The sequence below is a fragment of the Cupressus sempervirens genome, chromosome 10 (assembly GCF_028749045.1).
Source record: "Cupressus sempervirens isolate cs-2001-9-10 chromosome 10, ASM2874904v1, whole genome shotgun sequence".
Classification (NCBI taxonomy): Eukaryota; Viridiplantae; Streptophyta; class Pinopsida; order Cupressales; family Cupressaceae; genus Cupressus; species Cupressus sempervirens.
Genome location: NC_143127.1, coordinates 898,286,738 through 898,308,674, shown reverse-complemented (window position 1 = coordinate 898,308,674; position 21,937 = coordinate 898,286,738).

The window sequence follows — 21,937 nt, the reverse complement described above, 5'->3', positions numbered from 1 at the left end:
TAAGCCTCTAAAGGATGTCAGGATAGAGGCAGATAAATTAAATAAATTGATGATCACTTTTCCAAAGATCATGGAAACTATGAATGAGAACAAATTATATTTTATTACTTCTTATCTTGATAAAGCCTGAGAAGTCATGAGAAGATTTTCTTTCACCCCTATAGTAGGATTAGACCAATTAGTTGTGAAGATCTGGCTACAATATAATCTAGAATAAGAGGCCTATAGTGGATAAAGGAAAACAAATAATAGGGTAAACTAGTGCTATTCTAGGGGAGAGGCTTGATGAGCTTATGCCCAAGAGGCAAAAGGTAGAAAAGGAACAAGTGCCTCAAGTAGAGGAGTATTCACCCACTCAATCCCCATTACACATAGGATATGAACAACTCACTAAGGAGCACGTGGAACAGTTGGGGTCCCAAGGGGAATTTTTTAGTACCACATCAAAATTGGAAGAGGGAAATCCTTAGTAACCTCCTATACCAAGCCTTGAGTTGACTGCTACTAATTACAGAGGAAGGGAGTTGGACCCTATTGTAGAACAAGCCATCCATGAGTTTATTTCTAATGACAATTTTGTTAAGTCTAGAGCCTTTTATCAGTTTGCCTAGAGGAAAAACATTGGATTTTTTGAAGGAAGATGTAATAAAATGAAAATTGAGCATCTAGAGATTGAGGAGGCAAATCTACAAAACCAAATAAAGGAGGAAATGATTGAAGAATTTAAGAGCTTGACCTCTAAAGAGGGAAAGAGAGTGATAAAATCATCCAGGGTTCTGCTACTACCAAATTGGGATATTGCAGATACAATGCTCTTTAATTATGTTACCAAGAAATTAAATGCAAATGAGAAGGAAAAGAAATAAATGAAAGGTTCCAAGTTTAGTGAGGATCATGCTACATTGGTAATTTGGTCAATGAGAAAAGGATCTAGAACTAGCTCATCTTAGCATGATGATACTAGCTTGATGGGAAATTTCATTGTAAATAGAGTTAAACGAAATACAAGTGAAGAGGCTACAAAACTAGGTGTTGGATTAACCAACTTCACTTTAGCCACAATTATGAGGGATAAAAGAGAAAGTTTAGAGTTATAGGACAAGTATGAGAAATTTTTAGCTACCTATAATAAAGAAGTTCAAAAGAGAATTGAACTTGAAAATAAGTTGACGGGACACCAAGGGAAATCTAGTAGGCCTAGGATCACTTATCCTTATCCACTAGTGGAGGTTTTTAAATCCAATCCTCTTATTGAAATTCCAAGCACACAACAGAGACCTTAGTATTACACTACAGAGGATTTTGAAGAAGAAAAGAGTAAACTATGGGAATTGCATGTAGAGTTAGAGATCCAATATGAGGATAGCTTAAGGAAAGCCACCATGTATTTAGTTAATAAGATTGATTGGCTAAATTTTTACGAGCAGTTAGAAAAGGTAATAAATGTATTGGAGGAGCTAAAAGTAACTGATGATTCTCTAAAGCACATTATTAGTAAGTGGAGCAAGAGGGGCAAGGATGTCACTCTTTTTTAGTTTTCAATTATTACTCTATCTTGTGAATACATAGAAGAGACTTATGAATTGAATAATAATATCTTTGAGTTTGAGGACAAGAGAACTACAATTAAGAGGAGAATAATTAATTATTTGGAAAAATATAGGAGTCAAAGTTTTAAACTTTTTCCCCATGTCCTGGATAAAAAATAATAAGTTGAAGAATAAAGAGGAATGGGCCCAAGAACTAAATGACTTATTATGTATTCAAATGGATAAAGTCATAAATGAAAAAGGAAATTCATGGTGGGCAACTACAACTGAAGTTGTAAAAGTGTAATTATTTTATGATTCTTTGAAAGAAGATTTTGTTGAGATTGACAAAATTGGAGAATATGTAGTAAAAAACCAACATGATATTCTGAATTTTAATTGGTCAGATGATACACTTTTTGACAAGTGGATGACAGATTTTGTTCATGCGAAACAGTTGAAATATGGTGACACTAATGATGAAGAATTGGAATAGGATGAAGTAAAAAAATTGACACATTAGCAAAAGTAGAAGAAGACAGAGGCAAGCAAAAAAATGCAGTTACTCACATAGAGGCCCAAATCGATGATTTGGCAATAGGACAACCAATGGTGATTGTCAATTTTTAGTGCAAGATGACATAAATGAAGTACAAGGCTCATCATATGCAGGACCAATGATTACATACTTTGAGGAACAACAAAAACAAGACCAAACATATAATCCTTGGCAATAAAAAGTGTAGCAAAAAGCGGTCCCCACAAATTAATATTTATGATGTAAATTTTTTTTGTTGCACAATTTTTTTTCTTTTAGGATAGTAAAAATGTAAATATCTTTTTGTCTTAAGGAAAAATATTAGTTTCTCTATACCTAAAGCTTGTTGCATTCACACTATATAACTGAGATTCCAAGGATAGAGAAGGGGTCCAATTTTATTGTATAACCTTTAGTTTTGTTAGTCTATTTTGGTCTAGTATTTCTTGATATCAACTCTTTGATGTATTTTCTCTGTAAATTTTGAGAGTACTATTGTCATAAAATTTTGCACCCTTGTCCAAAGTTTTTACCTAAGGACAACCTTGTGAAACATGGAAACAACCTCCAAGCTATGGGACTTGAACTATGAGGTTGAGTCTTTGGAGAAGGCCAGCTTCCTTGACTATCAGGGTGCATCTAATACTCTTGGAGAGGAAAAGGGAGAAGGAATGCATAGAAGAAAATCTACTAGATTCTAACCTAAGGGGGGTGATGCACCAAAAATAGAGTGTTCAAACCAATCTTTTCCCATATATGCACTATTGAACCATCATGACACCAAAAGATATACACATCCAGGCTTGCTTTAATCTAACAATCACATGCAGATAAGAAACAACACAAACGAATGATGCAGGGAAAGAGATACATAGACCATTCATATACCATTCATAGGCCAAAAGAGATACACTCATGCAAGATTGTAGATATCTACAATACACCAATGAGAGGCAAATAGTTCTTGTATTTCACATCAATGGCTGAAGGAGATAAGAATGTCATACAATTCAGAGGCATAGGGGATTTACAGTGAAATTACAGAGCAATATCAAAGAAAATAGAGAAGAGTCAACCTCAAAAAAATCTATAAAAAATACCTTTATAGATTAGGCATAACTGAGATGTTCTCTAATTGAAGTTACTCCACAACCACTTCCATTAAGTTTCTTTAGAGATTTGGAGAAAATCTGATCTAGGCACAGATTTAGATATAATGAAATCTAACATTTTGTTGAAATAGGGCCCTGATAGAAATGATGCCATTAAACCATTTTGACCAAGTAGATGGATAAACTGGGGTGGTGGAGTGTTCTCCTATTTTTTACTAGGTTCAACATTCATTTGAGAGTGGTTGGAATTGATCATGAGGATCAAATCATATAAGAAAACTCAATTTCCTTCATTTTGGCTCATCAGTCAGCAAAGTTGGTAGGTCAACAAGTCTTGTAACCAAAATGAGCCATGTGGGCCAATAGTATTTTATTTTTCTACCACCTCGCAAGGTCTTCCTGAGTTTGACCACCAAACCAACTAATTGTGCCACCTTTTCAAAACCCTAATCATGGCAGTCTCCTAACTGCCAACCTTAACTATGCTACCTTTCTGTTAATTTCCTTACTTGGGCCTATTGGGACACATGTCCTTCAGGTGCTTTCCTATATTGCTTAATTTCTTTGTAACTTTAGATTGCAAGGAAGCGCTGACTGTTGATCTCCATGAGATAAAAAATTGAAAAGATCTTCTTGCATTGCACTTGCCCATACAATTTTTGGGCCCACAAACCACTTAGCACAACTTGGCATCCAATTGGCACCACCTTGGTGACCCACACAATAAACATGTCCCACAAAGACACATGACAGTGAGGTGCTTTCCCGCATTCCTTAATACCCTTGCATCTTCATAATGTAGGGAAGTGCCAGCCCTTGATCTATTTGCATCAGATGATTGAAGGTACAACTGAGAACATGTGATAGCTTCAATGCTAAACTATAACTTTTATTTCTTTGGGCCTGGGAGGACACATTGCAATCTAGGACTTGCCTGTATTGCCTAGAAGTTTGACAAAACACAGAATGTGGGAAAGTAGGCACCAATCATATTGCCAGCTCACCTTTGCCACCTTATCCACCCTATCTATGGCCACATATTGAAAAGGTTGGATGCACAAAACCACATGGCAGAAAATCACTTACTCGCATTATGTAAAGATAGTGCATTTTGTGAATGTGGGAAAACACCCACCATAGATCACAAAAGATCTGATGACAGGGAAAGTTGCGGGCCAATGAAAATAAACTTAGGGAATATATGGGATACAAAAAGGCTTTTTACTCATTTATTTATTTTTGTATCTCCATGGCATTTAATTAATATAAAAGTGGGGAGAGATCGTTGGGTGGGCTTAGGTGTTCGAATTCAAATTTTTGGTGGGGGGCAAAAATAGGTAACATTTCTAGCAATTTTGAGGGGATGCAAGCCAACTATGCGTATGACTAGTGACCTTATGCATCCATTGGGCCATAGAGTCATAAAAATTATGGATTAGTGCATTATGAAACTGTAACCATACCTCTGTGAGAAAAAAACCTTGAAAGCTTTGTCTTTGCTCCTCTACAAACTTAGCAAAACACATGTGTTCGTGCACTTCTTGGAAAGCTAGAAAACATCAGGAAGAAAACTAAGCTACCTATGTACATGAAACCTCAACCCCTATTAGAAACATGGTTTGAGATAGATCCCATTGATTGGGATAGACAAAATTTCACCACCAGGCTTGTTGAATTAAAAAGCATTAGCCTGCTTGCAACTAACAATCACATAGGGACCACTCCATAGTGCATCAAATTTTGAGTGTCTCCCTAATTTCTCCCTATTTGCATCCCATTTCAAAACCAAATCACCTTCTCTGAAGATCCTAACCCTAGCCTTCTTGTCAAAGCTCCCTTTCACCTACTGCTGATGTGTTTCTAGGGTCTGCATGGCCTGACTTCTTTTCTCTTCCAGCTCCATCAGCTCTGCCATTCTCACTTTCATGGCATCATCCTCAATTAGCTCCAGCTGATGAGCTAGTTCTAGGGATGGGAATTCTAATGAAATTGAAAGCCTTGCTTCTCTGCCATATACCAACATAAATGGTGAATTTCCTATTGACCTCTTAGGTGTTATTCTGTTAGCACACGATACAGTCCTCAACTTTTGATGCCAACACCTTTGGTTATCCTCTATAGTTCTTTTCATAATCCTAATCAAGTTTTTGTTGGATGACTCAGCCAAACCATTACCTTGTGGATAGTAGTTTGAGGATGTGCTCAAGTAGATATTATGGTCAAGTGCCCATGCACAAATCTAAGCTCCTACAAAAGATTTTGCATTATCTAAAATAATGGTTGAAGGGGCACCAAACCTAGTCACAATTCCATCAAGGAACTCAACAACTAAAGATTTTGTGGCATCCCTCAATGCAATTGGCTCTATTCATCTGGTGAAGTAATCTATAGCAGCTAAAATCCATTTTTGACCAGAACTAGAAGAAGGATTGATAGGGCCTATGAAATCCAATCCCCATTGAGAAAAAGGCTGGTCCACCTGAATGGGATGAAGAGGAAGAGCTGCAAGCTTTGTCTTACTAGAGAGGAACGCACATTTTTCACACTTCCTCACATACCTATGACAATCATAGAATGGGGATGGCCAGTAGTTATCAGCCCTCATGATCTTCATTGCAGTTGTCCTTGGTGAGAAGTGACCACCATCAGGACCATCATGAAGCTCTTTGATCATTCTTTTAGCTTGGTCTATGTCAATGCATCTTAATAGGGCTCCATTAAAATATTTCCTAAAAAGGATACCATCAACTTTGACATAAGGAATTGATTGTAATCTATACTATCTCCTTTTAGTTCAATCTAATCCTTGAGGATATCTATTGCCTAATAAGAAATTCTTCATATCATACATCCATTTCCTTAGGTCATCATTTCCTATCTCTTGTATTTCTATTAGTATCATAGCGAATTTCCCATCTGATTCCTAATATGATATCATATGTTTACATAACCCCCTCCCTCTTACCAGCTTGGTGATCTGGATGTCAACATCATATTCCATTACTTTAGTAATCCAACCAGCTCTCTTCTCACTAATAGATTTACTCAAAAGTAAATCCTTCACACTTGCATGGGGTACTAAAAAATGAATTTTATTATGAGATAGGAGGTGTCTAAATTTATTTAAAGCTTTTATGATTACAAGGGCTTGCTTCTCTACATAGTTGTATTTGTTTTCATACTCTTTAAGCCCTTCACTAAAGAAGGCTATGGGATGCTCTTCATCTTTATCATTTGTTTGAGTCAAGACAATGGAAATGCTTGACTCACTACCTAGGGCATAAAGGATGAAATCTTTTTCAAAATTTGGATTAATGAGAGTAGGGGCTGAGGCTATGGCTACCTTGATCTCTTCAAAACTTTCCTTCCCTTCCTTGGTCCATGTGAAGACCATACTTTTCTTGAGGATCACTGTAAGGGGTTTTACTATGGTAGAAAGATTAGGGATAAATCTTCTCACAAAATTTATCCTACCAAGGAAACTTTACAACCCTTTCTTATGTTTAGGAAGAGGGAGAGAAAGTATTGCTTTTTTTCTTTTTGGATCAATGGTTAAACCATCCTCAGATACAATGTGTCCTAATAATTTTCCTTTTTTGGTAGCAAAGACACACTCTACACCTTAATAACACCTATCTCAAATGATCAAAATGATCTTCTACATTCTTTGAATGCACTGTGATATCATCAAGGTAAACTAATACACACTTTTTGATCATGTCTTTGAAGACCATCTCCATTGCCTTTTGAAATGTAGCACCTACATTGGTTAGTCCAAATGGCATCTTACAATAAGCATAGGTATCCCATATGGTGGTAAATGTAGTCTTATACCTATTAGACTCTTTGACTAGCACTTGATTGTAGCCAGAAAATCCATCAAGAAATGAAAACCTCTTTGAACTACTGACCTTGGACAAAATTTGCTCCATGGAAAGGAGAGGATGGTGATCTTTAAGGGAAGCTTGATTAAGGTCCCTAAAGTCCACACACAATCTAATTTCTCCATTCTTCTTCCTAATAGGGACAAGGTTTGCTACCCATGATGAGTGCTTGATGGGGAAAATTATATTGGCCTCAATCAATTTGGATAGCTCTTTTCTCATTAAGGGTTCAATTTTGGGATTCACTAGCCTTTGTTTTTGTCTTACTAGTTTGACATTATCAATTAAATCTATGGTATGCTGAAACAAACTTGGGTCAAAACCCTTTAAATAATCATACATCTAGGCAAATACATCATTAAATTCTTGACATAGATGAATAAAAATTTCTTTCTCACTCTCAGAACATACCCCTCCCCATGTTTAAGGATTTTCCATTAGCAACGATGACTGGGGTGTGATAGTCTTTGTCAGAAGCTAAGTTCATGACTTTGCCTCTTGCTTGGTCATCAAGATTGAAAATACTCTCTAAGGTAATGAGACCCTTAAGCAATTTGTTGGAACTGAGATTAATGATTTGATCACCATACTGATCTTGCAGTCTTGATTGGTTTTTATCTGAAAATCCTGCTTCATTCTGCAAGAAGCTTACAATTTTCTCATCAGATTCAAACACTTGCCAATGGATGTTGTTGTTAGGGATGGCAGGCCTTACTACCATTTTTATTTGTTTCTTATTCTTCTCCTCAAGATTCCCTGGTACATCATGAGATGCACCTATTGCTGCAAGTCTATCAGCATATCTATTTTCTTTTCTAGGGATGCTTTGAATATTATATGCATGAAAACCCTCAATCAAATCCCATACCCTATGTTTATAAGACTTGAGCAAACCGTTCTTGGTGATATTCTGATTTCTCACATGATTACCCACCAACTCACTATCTCCATATACACTAAGGCTTGAATTCCTCTTTTCTAAGGAAGTAGGAGACCCTAAATCAAGGATTCATACATGGCCACATTATTAGTAGAACTAAACTAGAGCCTAAAGGAGAAGTAGTACCTTACTTGTGCAACAGAATTCAACATCACACCAGCCCCTGATCCATTCTTATTCCTTGATCCATCAAAGTACATATTCCATATCTCACTCACATCTTCTTTAGTCTCCACAAGATTAGGAACTAGAGCATCCTTCTCTAATATACAATATGTATTGAGGCCTGTCTCAAGGGTTTCTGACATAGGATTAAATTGATATGCATTAGCCCATTCATCTAAGAGAAAATTAGGTACCTCTGCTAGGGAAGTAGTAGGCTCATTCACTATGTCATTCTCATCTATTTCTAGGATAGTGAAATTCATGTTGATGAGATTAGGGGTGTAGGGTTCAGTATGATGGAGGGCTAGAGGCTCTACTCTGATTGAAGCTTTGGTCCCATATCTTGTTCTAAAAGAAATATATAACCAATTAGAAGATATGTAACCACCTATTTGGGAAGTGAAGTCTCTTGATAGACAGATGGAAAAATGTGGCTTGACTTTAGCAACAGATATATCTTGAGTTATAGTACAACTGGGGCATGTATGTAGTGATATTTCCACATTCCTAAGGATCTCTACACTCTTGACAGTACTACCATCCAACTGTAGTACATCTCTAACAATGGGTTCATATTTCATTTTTGAAGCATCAAAAACACACCTAGGCATCACTGAACTACTAGCCCCTAAGTTAATCATGCAATTGAGGATTAGTTTACCCCCTATAATTAGAGAAACATAAAATGGAGGGGGTCTAACATTTTTACTTGTTTATACCTCCTTTGATGGTTGTACTAGGCTTGTTGTACTTTGCATGCTGGTTGGCTAACCCTTGGTTCAATACTTCCCAATTCTTGCGGTAGCAACCTCTTTTGCATGGGTATAGTAGCAACAACATCCCACATGGAAATATTCACATTTGTCTTCTTCATTTGTTCTACCACATTGAATTGCATAGTAGCTACTCTGGTAGAAGCCTTGGGAGCTGCATTTGTAGGAGGTTGAGATGGAACAACTTGAGGATCACTTACATCCTTTCTGCCATTATTTTTCCTTTGCTTCTGAAAGGTATTTGATTGATCATTTATTTCTTATTCATAAGGTATTGCATTTGAAGCTGAGGCATGATTGGGAGGAGGAGGGGTAGCATCTTCAATAGCTCTTCTTTTGGTCCTAGTTTTGTGAGCAATGGAATCCTAGTTTACATTACAATGTTCCTCCACCTAATGATTCATAAAGGAGCAATCACCTTGTCCTTGCATATATGAGGCACGTTTAAAATGGTCCTCCTTGTATGATTGTCCTATTATAGGCTCTTGGATGGTCAAAGCCAAATAAGATCTATCCTTCTAACACATGCAACAGGAATAGGAGTAGTTACAGGAGGGACATAAATCCTGATCTTGGGCCATGTTGTTTTGAGGAACTATGGCCCTACTTTGGTTTACATTCGAGGTTGAAGCATGGCTATTCTACCTATTCTATTCAAAAGAATTGTTCCCATGATTATGATTTGGAGGCCTACCACTATTTAGGGTTTGCTATTGCAATTGATGAGCCTTACTACCTTCAGCTTGCTATCTCTCTAAAGTCACCACCTTGTTGCTCACTTTCTGCATCACAGAGAAGCTATCCTCCAACTTATTCTCTTGGCCTTGTAATCTTTTATCTATGTTCTCTATGTTCAACATCATAGATTGCATCATCTCCTTGATTTCATCTATTCCGTTTGAAGATGTAGAAGCTTTAGTGACTAGAGCAAGGGATTGTGATGCGGAAGTTGTGGGAAGAGGAGCCATTGCTGGTTGGTGATTTGGAACGTCAAGGAAGAAAGATATAGGAGGCCTTGGAGCTAGCTTACCTCCTTGTATTAGAATATTTTTTGACTTTGTTGCTATGTTATAAGCATTAGGAAGGGTATCTCCTCCCATAGTTTGGATTGTAGTGGCAACGTCACTATTAAAAGCTCGAAGGTAATGCAAGAAGGCATTACTAGGGGTAGGCTTTACTGAAGTTGGTATTCTATCCCATGTCTTTTGAAATCTATAGTTGAAATCAGTCACACATTCATGGTGGGCTCTTTTTATATTAGTTAACTATTCTAAAAGTGACAAATGGTCACTTTTTTCCTCAAAGTGTTTGTACAGTCCTACTCCTAATCCATCCCAATCTGCTATAAAACCATGAGCCAAACCTCTATACCATTGCAGTGCTTTTCCTTTCAAGGATGAGGCTAGAAGCCTAACTGCAACATCATCTTCTATAAGACCATGGATATTGTAGATATTTGCAACTTCTTGAATGTGTTCTAAGGGAGAGATAGAAGTTTCACTTGTAAATTTTGGTATACTTTTGAGTGCATATGTTGCTATGTCATGTCTTTGGTCCAATAAAAGAGGACTTCCACCATTATAGGTGGAAAAAGCATGAGCTCTAAGCTGCACCATATAGACAAGTGATCTATTGATATGTGTTGATGGCAATCTAGGCTGAGATCTAATAGCAAGAGGAGTAGAGATGGATCTTGTAGGTGTATTTTTTACTATTACACTCCTAGCTACTGATAAAGATACTCTAGTCTTCCTTCTTCTAGGATTTGAAAATGAAAGCTCTTGGTACTAAAATTTACCTCTAGAAGATGCCCTTGTTTCAGATTTGGGCATGAATTATACAACTTTGATCAGGAACCAGATGTATTTGAAGCTCAGAGTCACTAAGTACTTGAAGAATGAATCCCTTGAAGGCTTGAACTCTGAAGCTAGTACTATCTCCTCAGTGTTAATCTTGAAATCTATCTTTTAACACTAGTAGACTTAATTTTTTTTTAATACAATCCCACCAGGCATGCCAAAAACTGTTGTCACAAAAGTTTGCACCCTTGTCCAAAGTTTTTACCTAAGGGAAAACTTGTGAAACATGGAAACAACCTCCAAGCTATGGGACTTGAACTGTGAGGTTGAGTCTCTAGAGAAGGCCAACTTCTTTTACTATTAGGGTGTACCTAACTACTCTTGGAGAGGAAAAGGGAGAAGGAATGCATAGAAGAAAATCTACCTATTCTAACCTAAGGGGGGTGATGCACCAAAAATAGAGTGTTCAAACCAATCTCTGCCCATACATGCACTATTGAACCTTCATGACACCAAAAGATATACACATCCAGACTTGCTTTAATCTAACAATCACATGCAAATAAAAAAAAACCCAAATAAATGACACAAGGAAAGAGAGGATTTACTTATATACCATTCATAGGCCAAAAGAGATATAGTCATGCAAGATATATATCTACGATACACCAATGAGAGACAAATAGTTCTTGCACTTCACATCAATGGTTGAAGGAGATAAGAATGTCATACAATTCAAAGGCACAGGGGATTTATAGTGAAATTGTAGGGCAATATCAGAGAAAATAGAGAAGAGTCAACCTCAAAAAAATCTACAAAAATTGCCTTTATAGCTTAGGCATAACTAAGGTGTTCTCTAACTGAAGTTACTCCACAACCACTTCCATTAAGTCTCTTTAGAGATCTAGAGGAAATCTGATCTAGGCACAAATTTAGATACAATGAAATCTAACATTTTGTTAAAATAGGGTCCTGACAAAAATGACACCATTAAATCATTCTGATCGAGTAGTTGGATAAACTAGGGTGGTGGAGTGTTCTGCTTCTATTTACTAGGTTCAACATTCATTCGAGAGTGGTTGGAATTGATCATGAGGATCAAATCATATAAGAAAACTTGATTTCCTCTGTTTTTGGCTCATTAGTCAGCAAAGTTAGTAGGTCAACAAGTCCTATAACCAAAATGAGCCACGTGGGCTAATAGTCTTTTATTTTTCTACCACCTTGCAAGGTCTTCCTAAGTTTGACCACCAAACCAACTAACTATGCCACCTTTTCAAAACCCTGACCATGGCAGTCTCCCAATTGCTAGCCTTAACTATGCTTCCTTTCTGTTAATTTCCTTAGCTAAGCTCGCTGGGACATGTGTCCTTTAGGGACTTTCCCATATTGTTTAATTTCCTCGTAACTCCAGATTGTGGGAAAGTGCCAACCATTGATCTCACATCAGAAAAAGGTCCCACAAAGACATGCAGTAGTGAGGCACTTGCCCGATTCCTTAATACCCTTGCATCTTCATAATGCGGGGAAGCGCTAGCCCTTGATCTGTTTGCATCAGACGATGGAAGGTACAACTGAGAACATGTGATAGCTTCAATGCCTAAGTGTAACTTTTATTCATTTGGGCTTGTGAGGACACATGCTAATCTAGCACTTGCTCGCATTGCTTGGAAGTTTGACAAAACACATAATGCAGGAAAGTGGGTGCCAATCAAATTGCCAGCTCACCTCAGCCACCTTGTCCACATTGAAAAGGCTATAACCATGAAATCATGTGGTAGAAAAGTGCTTGCTTGAATTATGTAGAGATAGTGCATTTTGAGAATGTGGGAAAGCGCCCACCGTAGATCACAAAAGATCTGATGGCGGGGAAAGTTGCAGGCCAGTGAAAATAAACTTAGGGAATATATGGGATACAATAAGGTTTTTTACTTTTTTTTTTTTTTGTATCTCCATGGCATTTAAATAATATAAAAGTGGTGAGAGACCGTTGGGTGGGCTTAGGTATTCAAATTCAAATTTTTGGTGGGGGGCAAAAAAAGGTAACAAGTACATTAATTGTCCATTATCATGGTGTCTTATTTTGAGTTGTTTTGAGTATTATTCAATGTTGTATAATTTTCAAAGAAGATTAATGCAAAGATGAATTTTCCTTATTATCTTTTCTCTCTAAATCTTTTTTCCATTTTTAGTGGCTAGTTATTTTGAGATTGTATGAGAAAAGCTTGTTTAGTTTAATGGAACTAGGATAAGTTGTATGTCAATTTGTTATTGCTTTTGATTCAATGAATTGAATAAATTATTTAATGAATGTGACATGATCTCTAGGCATTAGGAAGGATTTATGTAAGACTGAGTTGTAGGGAGAATTGTTGATTATATTGATTGTAATGTAGTCAATTAGGTCAAGAAATTGGATAGACTCTAAATCCCAATGGATGAGGCATTGATCAACTATTTTAGTTAGCACATGAAAGGATCTTAGATAGATGTCAACTAAAAATCTAAAAATCAATATCAAATTTTCTTTAAATGTATGAAGAATTTCATAGCTGGTCAGTACTTGTTTACATTTAACCTCTGAGCCTTATTTAGCTACGATTACCTAGAATTATTTTTAGATCTGAGAAGAATTGTGACCAATCTGCTATAATGGATGAATATTGTTATAAAATACCACAAAATGAATGAGATGTGAATTTTTTATCCCTTAGCTGCACCAACCTTAGTTTTGCAGAGCCAAAAGAATAGAAAATCTTCCACGATTTTGTTGAAGTTGGGTCCAAACCTGAAGAACATATAGCTCTTTATAGGAAGTAGCTAATCCTTAGGTTATTGTGATCTTCACCATCTTGGTATTAAGTCTTTCATTTCTTAGTAGTGTAAAAACACAAATTGACGTATTTGTCAAAAACTTGACTCTTATTCCAAATCCTATCTACTTATCCCTCCTAATCACACCTTGGGACTTTATTCTTAGTCCTCATTCCCTTAATGGTTGGTTAGACCATTCACAAAAAAAATATTCTTTAGGTTTCCTTTCCCCCCTTAGGTTATCCTACACCAAACATTCTTATTTTTGGCTCAGTTTCATTTGGGATTTGTTCATGCTGACCAACCTATTTTATCAAAAAATTATGCCTGATGTTGTCAGAATATTGTGAGCCCCTTGGCAATATTTGCAATGCTTTCTCCCTAGCCTTATTCAAGATCCCTATTAGTTTTTTATTTTTCTTGACTCCTTGTGGTCATGATGAAATTTTAGGTTGATCATCATTAACCTCTATATCAATCACATCTTGTTGCTAAAGGGATTGGGGTTTTACTTTGTCCCTTATTTCTATAGGCACTTGGGACATTATTGCATCAAAATTTTCTAGGTATCTATTGTACCTATCTAACTATCTCTCATCATGGTAGAAAACCTTGAATAACAGATCTACAATCTTCATGGCCTCCTCTACCCTCATTTTTTCTCTCCATTGTATTTTCTTATTTCTATAGTCCTTTATTTCTAAACAATTCATTATTACATCTTCTTCCTGGCAAGGCTTGCTACTTGGGAGAGTGTATTTCCTCATTTTTTTGAGGGCATTCATCACCAAATCATTAGAATTTTAGGTCATAGAAGGGGTAGTGGTTAGTAAGAATTAACTAATACATCCATCTATTTCCCCAATATTTATATTCCTAGCAACAAAGGAACCCTTCTTTACTGTGGGACCTAGTTATTTCCTGTTTATCATAATAAGTTGCCAAAATAATTCTAATTGCCCCAATATTTCTTGGATATATCTAGGTAAGACATGAGAGGGTTGGGGGTATCCATAAACTCTTATTAAGGAAAAATTGTCAACAAGAAATAAACTAGCCCAATCATGGCTTAGTCTCCTATCCCCATTCAAGCAAGTAGAAGGTCTTATTATCTTTTTACCCCCTAGGAACACTATCTATTATGTTAGCTAGCATATTAGAAATAAGAAATACAAAATCATTTTAAATAGAAATAACATTAGAGTAATGATAGAACCTCTATCAAAATCGAGTGCATAGCTACATGGGAAAATTCTGTCCATTTTCCTTAGTCCCTTAAATGAAATCTAGACTAATATGCCCATTGTTTTTATAGGGAATAATGTGCATCAACAATGAGTAATGGTGAAACTTGAAGTTCCCCAATTCTCCTTTCTAAGAAATAATAATTTCATTGTGCATCACATTAATTATGTGTCTCACAAAGTCATACCCTGGATTATGGTGTGAGACCTGGATATCTAGGGCCATGACTTAGATATACCCTAGGGCATTCATCATGTCATATAGTTGAATCACTTTATCAATTTAGAATAAAGTGTACTAGAAGTATCTACTAAAAAAATCCAAATGCATGAAGCCACCTACCTTCTTTGGTAGCTTGCCTTTCTCCTTCTTGGCATTGGGAATATGCCTTCTCATAACCTTCCTACTAAAGAAACTATTTTAATTTTTTAAAGTATCATTCATTTTCTCCTATTTAATATGCCTTTTCATTGCTCCTCCAAGGTCAAAGGCTTTAATGAAAGTTTCTTTATCCAATTTACAAAGTAGGCTGATATCTTTTGTGTGGAATCCATGCATGGTAGGATTATAAGACTTGATAAGGATGGTCACTTGATTGAGGGATGAGTCTAAGTAAAGGATTGGTATGTATGCTCAAACTTGCTCTATGCTTCAATGGTGGGGATGAGTAAATGGAAAATTGGTAGCTTTGTGAGCTCTCAATTTGGCATTATAAGGGTATGGTTGATGGCTTTTGATTCTAAAACTAGCATTATAACTTTGGCTTAAAGGTTGTGATGAAATGGATTTGGAGGGGATTCAATTTATAGGCTAAGGGCTTCAGGGATGGAGTGCTAAGATGCAAGGATGGAGAAAAGCTCATGGAGGGCTCAAATTGCATGAGAGGAGAGCACATGGATTGTGCTTCCTTACAACCAATCAAGAAGTGACACATGTCATAGGGTGAGTGGATGGAGGCAAGGGGATGGATGAGTCAACAAAGGAGGCTCAAGGGATAATATCTTCATAAAGACCTATCATAATGGCTTTTAAGAGCAATGAATGGGGTTGTAAGAGTCTTTATGGCTTTTGTAAGAGCATTGAAGGCTTAGTGGTTGGGATATTTTGGAGGGAGTTGAGATTATTGACTTTGCTTGGCTTAGGAAAGTCTTAAGCTTACTTAGGGAATGTGACAAGGTTAGGGGAGGGATTAGGCTTGGTTTTAGGATTAGATTAAGGATGTTAGAGATATGCAAGTGGATGGCATTCATGAGGGTGGGTGAGTTAGTGGTTAAGCTAGGTTAGTATGGGTGGATGGGGTGGATTAGGTTAAATGAAGGGTTAGGGATAGGTTAGGGGTTATTAGATTTGAGGGCTTTATTTATCAAATAGATTTATTTAATAAATAAGGATTTTGGAATTAGATAGGAGAATAGGATTAATTGATAAATAATAGGTTATTTGATTTATATATTAGGACTATAGATGATTAATTAAATTAATTAGCTAGGGGATGGCAAAGGATTAATTAAATAAGAATTTAATTAATGATTCCTTTAGAGATATCTAAATAAGATTACCGAAGAGGTGTAATCAAATTTAGGTGTCTACATTTTGCCCCTCTTTGACATAGTGTTCAGACAATACTATTTCAAAGAAGTTTGAATGAAGAAGACACGAGGAAGATATTTTAGCAAAAAGGTTGCCCCAGTCTCGGATAAGAAGAGGAGAGACTAGATGTAGAGATGACCTCTCAAGAAGGTGGTGAGGAGAGAAAATGAGGCTTGACAACTTCTTGAAAATACAAGAATCTGGGATGGGAGGATGAATAGTGGCTTAAGAGAAGAGGCTAAACTAGCTCAAACTCTCACTAAGGGAGAATGATAAAGGGGAAAATTAGAGGCACAAGAGTAAATAAGCTTAAGACTTTCAGGATTGGGGGGAGGATGAAGGAGTGGAGCATTATAAAAAGGAATCCAAGATAGGGAGATGGATGAGGGGATTATAAAGCTAATGCAACAAGATTTAAAAGAGTCAGATTGGCAGAAGATGAGTTTCAGAGATCCCTAGGACTAGGATTGTGGATCTCAAAAGATGAGGCTTGGTGGATTGATTGAATTGGTGGATCCCTAAGACTAGGATTGTGGATCCCTAAACCTAAAAGTGAAGATTGATTCAAAGAGATACTAATGTATAAGCTGGGATAGGTGCTGGATATGGATGGGGAATAATGGAGATGAAGGGAAACCATTGAAGCTTTTTGAGCGTGGGGATACTTCAAAGAGAAGTACCACCATGTAGTTGAGCACTAGATTTGCTATAGGACTGTTGGATAATTGCCAAGGTTACCAAGAACATCAAGGCCTTTTCACCAACTGTGCAGAGGACTGACGAATTGAATCAAAACAAACACGCAAGGATTGCCCCAGCATTACACATGAATCTCGGATGAATCAGAGTGGAACTGACACTGGGTAACCCACAAGTAGAAAAGAAAAAAAAACAAAAGACCTGATCAAGACCTTACACTCAGATTGCCCCATTTGCAGCATACCATGATATGGAAGATCATGGCAACCTTGAGGAGGGAACAAAAAGATTGCTTGGAAAAGATACTTCAAGACCCAAAAGGGAAGATTCCAAATCAAAAGAAAGAAAAAATCCAAAAGAGAACCGTTTGCCAATGAGATGGGTACGACGATGTACTAATGGACCAAGATCAGACATGAGGAAAGCTATATCCTGCAAGGATCTATCAGAGAGTACCTAAGCTAATGGATCTAGATGAGTGATGCATCTGGCAACCTAAACTAAGAAGGATATCACTTTGGTGACAGGAGATCTAGCTAAAGGATGCATTGGAATAGCTAACCAAGGGTTGTGCGATGTGTGCAAGATGTTAAGCAAGGAGGAACTGACATGAAAGCTGGATAGATACAATGGTACTAAGCTAAAGATAATGTACAAGCTAAAGCTGACCAAGATAGTTACAAGTAGGCAAAAGCTCAAGATGATAAGATAGTAGGATGGTTCGATGTTGTGCAAGATGTGAAAGCTAAGGATGGGGTGATAGTGAAAGGTATGGATTTGGCAGGATGCATCCAATGATGAGGATAGCTGTGCGACCAAGGATGGGGACAATGCTAAGGTTGGTGGTAGCTGAGCTGATAGATTTCACTAGAGTGAATGGCTAATTAGAGGATGACATTGGATTTGTATGAGGATAGCCTAGAGCGAGATACCAATGATAAGGGAGGATGGAAAAGACAAGATCTCCAAGGAATACAATGCCCCCAGTCAAAAGATGACATGTGGAAGGAGGTCTTACAATGGATGTGATAGGATTGAAGCTAGGATGGAAAAGCTGAAGGTGCTACAGAGATGGATGATAGCTGGGATGACTGGCTGAAGCTGCAAGAGATAAGTGGATGGTGTGAGATGGAAGCCGGAGGGTGGAGGATAGGTGGATAAATTGGAAGATGGAGCTAAATGACAAGATGTGACCAAAAGCATGAGGATGATAGGCTAAGCTAGGGATGGTTGGATTATGCATGATGCTTGTTTGCCAATTTTTCATCATGGTACTTGTCCAAGGTGCTTAAATTACCAAGTTTTCACCAGTGGACGCTTTATTTTTCTTTATTATTATTTTTTTTGACTTTTTGACTTTGGACATAGCTAGAATGATTTTTTCTTTCTTAGCTATTTTTGGCTTTTTTTTTGGGGAATTTTCATTGGCTGTTGGAATGTTTAATTTTGTTGCTAGCTGTTGGTACACTGGATGTGCGATTTATGCAATAGATGGGATTAGATGGGATTTATGGTAGGAGATGGAGGGATGAAAAGGCTAGAAAGGAGCATGAGATGGGATGCTTGTAGGATCAACATTGGCACATGTTGGGATGGGTGTGAAAAGAGCATATGGGAGATAGATGGTAGATGAAAACTTGATGGAGGATTTATGGAAGCGCGCTTGGGGATATAGGCACCCAAGATGGAGTTAGGAGATGGGGGACATGAGTCACTGGATGGAGGATTAGCAATGGTGGATGCCATTATGCATTGGGTTTCAACTTTTTTCTTTGGGATCCACATGGTTTTGGATTTTCTTTTCATAGGCTTTTGCATTATTTTACATTCTTTGATTGGATTTTTCCTTTTTAGAGTATGTCTTTTAGAATGGACATAGGATTGCCTATGATGTGGATTTTTAGCTTTATGTATTTTGAAGTTGGCATTCACATTGCTATGGTAAGCTTTGGGAAGATAGTTAGGAGAAGCTTTGTGAGATAGAGAGGATATGGAAGAGTGTATAGGGGGATGATGATGGATGATGTGCCCTGATATGTGCCTTTGTTGATCTTGCATAGGAATGGAGGGAATAGGATTTTTATGATGGATGATAGGAGGATGGAGGATGGTAGATTTTGGGACATAGGGACCCAAAATGGATTTAGCACATGAAGGGGGCATATGGTAGGTTGTTTTGGTTTGAAAAGGTGGTGGAGGGGGGATGACATAAGATTTCTTGAAGGAGTGATGGGAAGCTGGCATGGTGGGCCTGGAGATAGGCTTGGTTTGGGGATGGCGTGTACCAACACTTTTAGATGGTGAGCCTTTGGATACATATCCAAGACCATGAAATCCTAGAATCTTTTTAGCAATAATAGGCATTCTGATTCCTTGCTCTTGTCATGCTAAAACTTGACCTTGATAATGCCATCGATTGAGCATTTGAACTAGCTGAGGATACTTTTTTCTTGCGGAAAATGGTGGAAGTGGGAGATATTTTTTTCCTGAGGATACTTTAATCTTATCAGATGTACTGCAGCGGGGAGATATTGTTCTTAATTCTTCTGCTGAGAGGAGGCCACCATGGATGAATGTAAGTGAACCAAGAGGGTAGATTATAGATGGTGGAATAGCTTGGATAGTTGGTAAGATGGTAGCATGGAGTGGAGGAGATGGTAGGATAGGATCTTAATTTAGCTGATGGGATGAAAAGATATCTTGTAGTAGAGGAGGTATGGCTTGAGGTTTTGGAGATGGAGGGGATAGTGACTGCACTATGGATGGAAGGCATGGTATAATGATATCTTCATTTATGCTTTGGGGGATTTCAATATGCTTTTGGGCAGGATCTTGATAAGATTGGATTGGAGTGGATGGTGCGATAGGAGGTGAAGGGATGGATTCTTCAAAGGCAACAGATGGATACTTGGGAGATTCGGTAGTGGAGATGGGTGAGTATAAGATGGATGCATAAGGGTCATTACGGGAGATTTGGTAAATGCTTGGTGGGGATGTGGATAGGATTTGGAGGGTTTTGATAGGTGGTGGGATTTTGATGTTTGTGGGAAGTGGAAGGATTTTAAGCAATTTGATGGATGGTATGGAGATGAAAGCTATGGGAGATGGAGGTGATATTATAGATGGGGAAGCTTCATAACTGACTACTTCACATGGTTGGATTAGATGACATGGCTTATCGACTGCTAGAGGTAATTTTTCTTGTATTTCTTCTAGGAGATTCCTTGGAGACTTGTGTGTCAGAGGTGGAGGTGGATTGATAGGAATAACTAGTGTGATGGGGGTGGAAGATTGGAAGCTTGGTTGATTGGGTGATGGAGGAGAAGCTGGGATATTAGATGGCATGATGAAATGTCCCTTTTCTGATTTATATAATATTTCAAGCCTCTAATCAGATCTTTAAGATCAAACAACCAATATTTCAAAGATCCACCAATTTCTCAATAAACCCCAAATCGGGTATGCCAGAAATAGTGCCAAAAACTCCACAGCTTCACATATTATTAATAAATCTGAAAGTTGATATTTTTATAAAAATTTTAGCAGAATAACAGCCTACAAAATGACATTTCTAGATTTGTATAACATTTACACAATAGCTCCCAAATGAAGGACAAAAACAATGCTCATCGAGCTCCCGAAAATAACACAAAATAGCCAAAAACACCACAAAAGAACTAATAATCTATCACAGAAGTATAATCATATCCAAATACATATATTCAGCTCTATTTTAAAATCTAAAAGTTTTATATACAGCAGTAACCCAAACTGATATAAAATACTCAACCGGAAACACCAAACTCTTAGAAAAAAACACCCCCGAAAACCCACAAATCTGCACTGTTCAGCACAAAGGAAAACTCTGCATGAGCATACACTTGGAATGGCTTTAAAATCCCATCCTTAGCCTTCCTAGACACCTAAAAACTCCCATTCTTGGGTCTCCTTCTCCACAGGTTTGGCAGCCTCTGAAGAACAATAAAGAAATGAGCAAAATCAAGTTCTGGAATGAGCCCAAAATGCCTCCAAATCCCTTAAAAGAGGGCATAACCCTAACTCACATCCAAGAGGGGTTAATAAAACATAATATAATAATAATTTTTATTTATTAGTCCATGGGTTTTTAAATATTAGACAATTTTGCCAAAATTTCAGCTTTTTTGGGCCTGCTTGCCTTAGCAAAGATTATTATTTTTAAATATTTGAAATGGGGACATGAGAAGTCCTCCTCTCCCAAATATTGCTTGTCCTCAAGCAATGAATATTGGAATGTTCAAGAATATGTGCTCCTTCCCAAGTTGCATCCTCTAGTGGTAATTCTTTCCATTTGACCAAATGCTCTATGATGCTCCTGTTTCTCAATCTTTTCTCTCTTGTATCCAAAATCTCTTCTGGTATTAAAACTAATTTCCCTTCATCATCAAGAGGTGGTAATTTTGTAGATTCTATGGTCTTCTAGCCTAGAACCTTCTTCAGGAAAGATGCATGGAAAACATTATGTATATTGTTGTTGGGTGGGAGCTCCAATTCATAAGCTACCTCTCCTACCTTCTTGGTGATCTTATAAGGCCCATAGAACCTTGGCTTGAGATTCTCTATCCCACTCCTCTTCAAGGTGCTTTTCTTATATGGTTCAAACCTAAAAAATACCAAATCTCTCTCCTCAAAAGATCTTTCAATCCTTTTCCTATCAGCATACAACTTTTGTTGGTTCTATGCATGTTGTAGATTATCTTTGAGGGACTTTATTATGTCTTGGCTTTGCTTGATGAAATCACTTGTTGCAGGTACTCTACTATCTAAAAGTACTAAATCAACAAAGGAAAGGGCATCATAACCATAAAGA